This window comes from Myotis brandtii, unplaced genomic scaffold (assembly GCF_000412655.1).
Source record: "Myotis brandtii unplaced genomic scaffold, ASM41265v1 scaffold120, whole genome shotgun sequence".
NCBI classification, from domain to species: domain Eukaryota; kingdom Metazoa; phylum Chordata; class Mammalia; order Chiroptera; family Vespertilionidae; genus Myotis; species Myotis brandtii.
This window is the reverse complement of record NW_005354174.1, coordinates 359,961-366,945: the sequence shown is the minus strand read 5'-3', so window position 1 is coordinate 366,945 and position 6,985 is coordinate 359,961. Positions and strand designations below refer to the sequence as shown.

The following is a 6,985-nucleotide window of genomic DNA, read 5'->3' as shown; positions in this document are numbered from 1 at the left end:
CCCCCGCTTCAGGCGGACAAGGGAGGGGGGAAATGGCCCTGCGTGCTCCTCGGACCAGGGAGAGAAACGCTCGGGGCCAGCAGGCGTGTAGCGCGGGAAGGGAGCCCTGGACCGAGCAGAGTGGTTGGTGTGCGGGCCTCGTGAGGATCTTGGCGTGTTCATTTCTAACCCCCTGAAGAGGTGGGCATTGCACCGTGAGCTGCCCGGGATCACACAGGCTGGTTTGCAAGTTAGTGCAGGCGAAGTGACCCCTCTTCTGGAACCACGTACCCAGACTCCCTCGGCTCGCTCCTCGGACCCGGAGCAGCCCACCTGCAAGGCGTCTCTGCTGCTGGATCCGGGGGCGGGGCGGGCCAGCCTCGGGAAGGAAAGCTCAGTAAGAAGGGCGGTGGACTGAAGGGCCGCAGCTTTTTCTGCCCGCCCTGAGCAGGGAAGATTCGTGGCAGTCAATTCCGGACTTCCCCGATTTGAGTGTGTCTCCCAACTTCCACTGTGGTTCCACCAAACCTTTGAGATGAAGCCAACCAATTTCTCTATTTTTTCTTTATTTATAGCAGACTTTCATGGTGGCTGTGTTGAAAATAGGAACTAAAAAAAGTCCCAACATATAATAACTATTGTGCTGGAGAAAAGAGAAAACTGCACTTCAGAAGAATGGAGTGAGTTTAACCCCTTGCAAGGATTTAATGAACGCCCAGAGTACTTTTCTGATCCTTACACAAGCTTGTGCTAAAGGCCAAGAGATGTACAGAGGATGATTTGGCAAGAAGTTCTGTGCCAGAGGGCAAAAAATGCATAGGGTAGAAACACACACCTGAGGTCAGAAGTTCTTGGGCCAAGGAGAGGCAGGAAGATTGGAGGATTGACCAACAAGGAGCAATATTCATCTAGGAGCCCTCAATGCCATGAGGTAGTGGCTTCTCTAAGAATTAACCAGCCAACTTTAAAATATTAGGGACTAGAAACAGAAATTTAGAAAGATGTAGACTTGACAGAGCACTGACCCACATTTCACAATAGCTGTGTTTGTCATTGGATGCATGTCAGTTGAACAAACAAAGGAAATCAGAACTTAAAGATAATTGCAGGTTTAACAGGATGTTTGACTTGGCTTACTGGAAAAAAAAAAAGGCCTGGAAAGAGGGAAGTTTTACCTCTCCCTGATAGTGGTCTCTGAAGCTGGCATGAAGGAAGTGACTTTGGAAAGAATTAAAAATCTTGAGGTTGCCTCTTTTCTTTTTCATCTGCTAGTTCCCATGAAGTAATAGGAACTCTGGCCCCAAGATTGCTTCTTAATGGTGTTGCTGTTTATCAGCCTTAGGAGCACTGCAAAATCAGGTTACCCTCAAAAACTATCCTTATGTGAAATTTCAGCAAGCCATTACATGTCCTGCTTTTGACCTCACTGAATATTTGAAGTAATTAAGCTCTAAAGAACTAGCCAAGGAAAGGCCTAATAAAAGAGCTTCAGTGAAAGAAAACGAAGGATGAGTTAGGATCTACCAAGACCATGTGGGATCTAATAATCTAATCATTACCATCAAATGTTAAGACAAGTGGGCAGAGCTGTGTCTTTAAGGCAATACACCTGAAATTTCAACAACTCCAAAGTGGTGCATGCCAAAACCTGCCAATCTTTACTATAGGCTCTGTAGAGCTGTTTCAGGAGTTCTTGCCACACAAGCCATTATGTCAGTAAGAAGCGGAGGAGGAGAGCCAAAGGGTGGAGAGAACTTACTATACAAGACTAACAAGTGTAAGAGAAGGGAGTAGAACATTTCTAGAAGCTGAAACTAGACAGCAATAATGGGATGAATTGTGTCCCAGAATTCATATGTTAACGTCCTAATCCCCATCACCTCAGAAGGTGAATATATTTGGAGATAGGATCTTTAAAGAGGAAGTTAAATTAAAATGAGGTCATTAGGGTAGTCCCTAATTCCAAATTATTGGTGTCCTTATAAAAAGAGGAAACTAGGACACAGACACACACAGAGGAGAGACCATCCGTGAATCACAAATTGATAAAGCATTTGCCAGAATTGTTGCTCTTATGCTGGAGAAGATGGCTATCTACAATCCAAAGAGAAGCTTCTGAAGAAACCAACCCTGGGAACACCTTGATTTTCAGACTTACAGTCTCCAGAACTGTGAAGAAATAAATTTCTGTTGTTTAAGCCACCCAATCTGTGGTACTTTATTATGGGAGCCCTAGAAAACTAATACAAGGTCCCAAATATCAAATGGCTTCCAAGTTTTTTAAGAAGGTTGTCAGATTTATCCTGAACATTCCAGATATCATCCAACCTTAAAGATGGTCTCTAATATTGGACATTAACTATAATTGAAAAAAATCAATTTTAAAAAAATTAGGGGGGCCTGGACTGGTTTGGCTCAGTGGATAGAGCATCAGCCTGTGGACTCAAGGGTCCCGGGTTCGATTCCGGTCAGGGGCACGTACCTTGGTTGCAGGCACATCCCCAGTAGGGGGTGTGCAGGAGGCAGCTGATCAATGTTTCTCTCTCATTGATGTTTCTAACTCTCTACCCCACTCCCTTCCTCTCTGTAAAAAAAAAAACAATAAAATATATTAAAAAATTAGGGGGAAAGCCCAGCTGGTATGGTTCAGTGGTTGAGCATCAACCCAGGAACCAAGAGGTCACAGTTTGATTCCTGGTCAGGGTATATGCCCAGGTTGCAGGCTCAATCCCCAGTAGGGGACATGCAGGAGGCACCCAAATGATGATGTTTCTCTCTCTCTAAAAAATTCAATAAAAACGTATTTTTTAATTTTTATTTTTTTAAATCCTCACCAGAAGAGGATATTTTTCATTAATTTTTTTTTTTTTTTTTTTAGCGAGAGTGGAAGGGAGGGATGAAGGAAAGAGAGAGAGAGTGAGGAAAGAGAAACACTGATATGAGAGAGACACATCGATTGGTTTCCCTCTGTTCACAGCCTGGGATTGAACCTACAACCAAGGTACATGCCCTTGACCACAAATCAAACCTGCAACCGTTTGGTCCAAAGACCAATGCTCTATCCACTGAGCCAAACCCGCTAGGGCAATAAGAACTTTTTTTTTTTTAATTATGGAAAAAAGATGGTCTCTCACCTTACTGTGGGAAAGTAAGAAAAGTCTGAGGGGTCCCTGTCATTAAAGTGATTACAATCTAGTTGGGAAGACAAAACTAAACACCAAACAGAATGTCTCCAACTTGCTCCTTAGATGACAGCCATGTGAATTTTATAAGAGCCATAGATGAGAGAGGATAAATTCTAAAAAATGAATAAGCCCAGGAATACATAAACAGTATGTTTATATGTGTGTCACTGTGTATATGTTGGCACTTTATTGTCAATTATACTTTAGTTTATGGCAATGTTTCTTAAAGTCTGTTTCCACTGAGTACCTGCAACAGAATCACTAGGTACTTATTAAAAATGCAGATTCCCAGCCCCACTGCAGACTTTTTAAAGCAGTAATTATTCACCCTGATAATTATTCAACTGAAGAACAATAGGATTTATCCTTATTGTCCCCCTGTTTGCTGCCAATGTCTCTGGTCAAACAGTAATGCCTTCTACACCTGCATGTCCAAGATAGGAAAGTCTTATCAGGTCAGGCCAGAGTTAAACCAAGGGAAGAGAAGTGCCTTAATAGAAAATGGAACTATGAAGAGTTCCCTGTCCTGGTAGCTGCCATAGTTCCAACTTCCTTACGTAGCAAAGTCAGTGATCAACGGATGGGGCAGAGGACAGAAGAAATACTGGGATGTTATTTCCCACTGGTCCTCAACATGTAACATATACTCCAATCTGGTTTCTAGCTCTTGCCACACTTTTTCTTACCTTTGCTTCTACTGTCAAACTTGTCCTTCCTCTCCCTCCTAATTTTCTGAATCTTTCTGGTCCTTGGGAGTCCCCTTTTCTCTAAGATTTCTTTACTTCTCCAGCTTCTACTGATATATCTCCTCTGAATTCCTGTAGCATTCTAGTCACCACCACATGATTCAACATTTATTAGGCTTTAATTTTTTGTGTCTATGTTGGTTTTAGCTCTCCAGCTAAATTTTAATAATCTTAGGGACAGAGAGTGTTTCTTATAGTTTGGTATTCCTCTCTATAACTACTAGAGTAGGGCTAAGTAAGTACTTCACTGACTGAAGTAAAAATTAACTAGCTCTGTACCGGAGAGGTCACACTGCTCCTTATGTCTGTCTGCTTATCCGTCTTCATGGCGCCTTTGGGAGGCAAAGCCTCCAGGAGGATACTTAGCTGATTTACAGATGGACAGACTTCATCAAGAAAAGTCAGGTCCTTGCCCTAGCCGGTTTGGCTCAGTGGATAAAGCGCCAGCCTGCGGACTGAAGGTTCCCGGGTTCGATTCTGGTCAAGGGCACATGCCCGGGTTGTGGGCTCGATCGCCAGTAGGGGGCATGCAGGAGGCAGCTGATCAATGATTCTCATCATTGATGTTTCTATCTCTCTCTCCCTCTCCCTTCCTCTCTGAAATCAATAAAAATATATTTAAAAAAAGAAAAGTTAGGTCCTTGACCAGAATTGTGGCTCCAGTCATGAGATAGAGAAAAACAAAACATACAAAACTTTATCTGAACACTACGTTCCTTGCTCTGGTCAACCATTCAAGTTCGTCCAGAATTAAGAGCCTGGAAACTTCACACCATAAAGTCAGAAAATGTTCTCAAGGATGCCACTTTGTAAGTCTGGTCCTGATGATAAAAGGTAGGATTGCACAGTGAAGGACAGGGTTCACAGTGGAGACCCACCAGGATGTTTTCACATGGACATTTGGGTTTTCACTAGGTATTTCAGCTCTCCCTCCCTCCTAACTATCCAATACTAATCACTTCCAGTGCCCATCTATACTATCTATATTTGACAATCCTCAAATCTTAGCTACTTCTTCCACAGCACTTCCAATATCTTTTTTTTTTTTAATCTCTAAGTCCTACACATCTCGTAACTAAATACCTAGAGAAAGTTTAAAAGGCCCCTTTAGCTAAAGATAGGAAAGTGGACAAGATAACTTGTTTAGGTCCTGCCCAGTCCTAGGATTTTGACATTTTATATTGATCAACTTCACAGGCTTTTTTACCTCACTCTCCTGACAACCCATGAAAGTGCCCCCTGGTGAGCTGATCCCTGCTCCTGTCCTCACCTTCCTCTCAGACTTCGACAGTGTCTTCATAACCCCTATTTCAGACTCAGCTTTTTCTTGTTACATGTTTAGGCCTCCACCTATGCACTCTCACACTTCACTGACTGAAGTAAAAATTAACTAGCTCTGTACTGGAGAGGTCACACTGCTCCTTATGTCTGCCTGCTTATCCGTCTTCATGGTGCCTTTGGGAGGCAAAGCCTCCAGTCTCACCCGAGGATATTTTTTCCATTAATTTTTAGAGAGTGGAGGGGAGTGAGAGAGAGCAAAACATCAATGTGGGAGAGACACATCAATTGGTTGCCTCCTGCATGCACCCCAACCGGGGTGGGGATCAAACTTGCAACCCAGGTATGTACCTTGGAATCGAACCTGTGACCATTTGGTCCATTTACAGATGGACAGACTTCATCAAGAAAAGTCAGGTATGTGCCTTGGAATCGAACCCATGACCATTTGGTCTTCGGGCTGACACTCCAACCACTGAGCCATACAGGCCACAACTGTACCTCACTCTTCATTGTTATTATTATATACAAAGCACAATACATAACAAAATACAACATTAATCATTTTTATAGAGCCTTTGCTTTTTACAACAAAAACAGCCATCACTCAACTTCCTTTTATCCTTTTCATTCCTTCAGTCTTAAAGTGTTCCTAAATTATAGGAAGATGTCACAGTGTCCTATCTTTTTTAAATCTCACCTCTGGCCTGGCCAGTGTGGCTCAGTGGTTGAACATCGACCTATGAACCTAGAGTTCGCTGGTTCGAGTCCCGATCAAAGCACACCTGGGTTGTGGGCTTGATCCTCAGTAGGGGGCATGCAGGAGGAAGCCGATCTATGATGTTTCTCTCTCATTGGTGTTTCTATCCCTCTCCCTTCCTCTCTCTCTAAAAAAATTTTGTTAAAAAAGAAACAACAAAAAATTCAATAAAAACATATTTTAAAAATAAATAATAAAAACATTTTTTAAAAAATCTCATCTCTGGTTAACATACTAGACCAGCAGGTAGAAAGCTATCTCCCCAATATAAGTCTTATTTATCAGTGGACCTACTGTGCTAATATGCCCAATTTTCTTAACAAAAACAAAAAGGAAGAAAGATAAAGGAAACAAAAAATAAATGAAAATAAAATGTAGTTTAAATCAATGAATGAGATTGCCATAATCATTTGGACAGCATATAGTTTGGGGGGTGAATTCAGGCAAGCAAAACGGAGAAGAACTGATTATTGGTATTGGTAACAGGAGCCAAAGATATCTTAAGAGCAACAGGAACTTTGCCTTCTCTGTGTTCTGTGTTATAATAGCGTGAACTCTTTAATTAGATAGACCAGACTTTAAATTCTGACTCTGTCACTAATTAGCTCTGTGACCCTGAGCAACTGACCCCCTTCTGAGCTTCAGTTTCCTTGCCTATAAGACTGAGATATAATATCTACCTTGTAAGTTTGTGTTTTGGGATGAAATGTTATAACCAAAATGGAAAGTTTCTAACACAAAGCTTAGAACATTAGTAGGCACACTGAAAACATTACTTCCCCCTTTCTCTTTGTGTCTCCCTTCATTTCCTACTACTATTCAATACAAGAATAAAATGGACTATGGATGCTCACTTGATTCAGGAATGATTGTGTTATTAAATTCACCACCTACCCCATCTGGAGCCAATATTCCCAGGGTAATAAAGCATGTGATCAGGAACCTAGGGATAATTGTTGTAATGTACCCCTCGAATCACAGAAGGACGCCTCAAGAAGTCGAATTAAAGAGTCACATTTATTGCAATCCGGGACTAT

At 42.0% G+C, this 6,985-nt stretch overlaps 1 long non-coding RNA gene across 1 annotated transcript; it reads left to right on the top strand.

Moving 5' to 3' along the window:
- Positions 1-6: 6 nt before the first annotated feature.
- Positions 7-2,182, top strand: LOC106724362. The gene is made up of 2 exons (XR_001360126.1): positions 7-180; positions 555-2,182. It is a non-coding gene; the product is annotated as an uncharacterized LOC106724362 (long non-coding RNA).
- Positions 2,183-6,985: the final 4,803 nt, after the last annotated feature.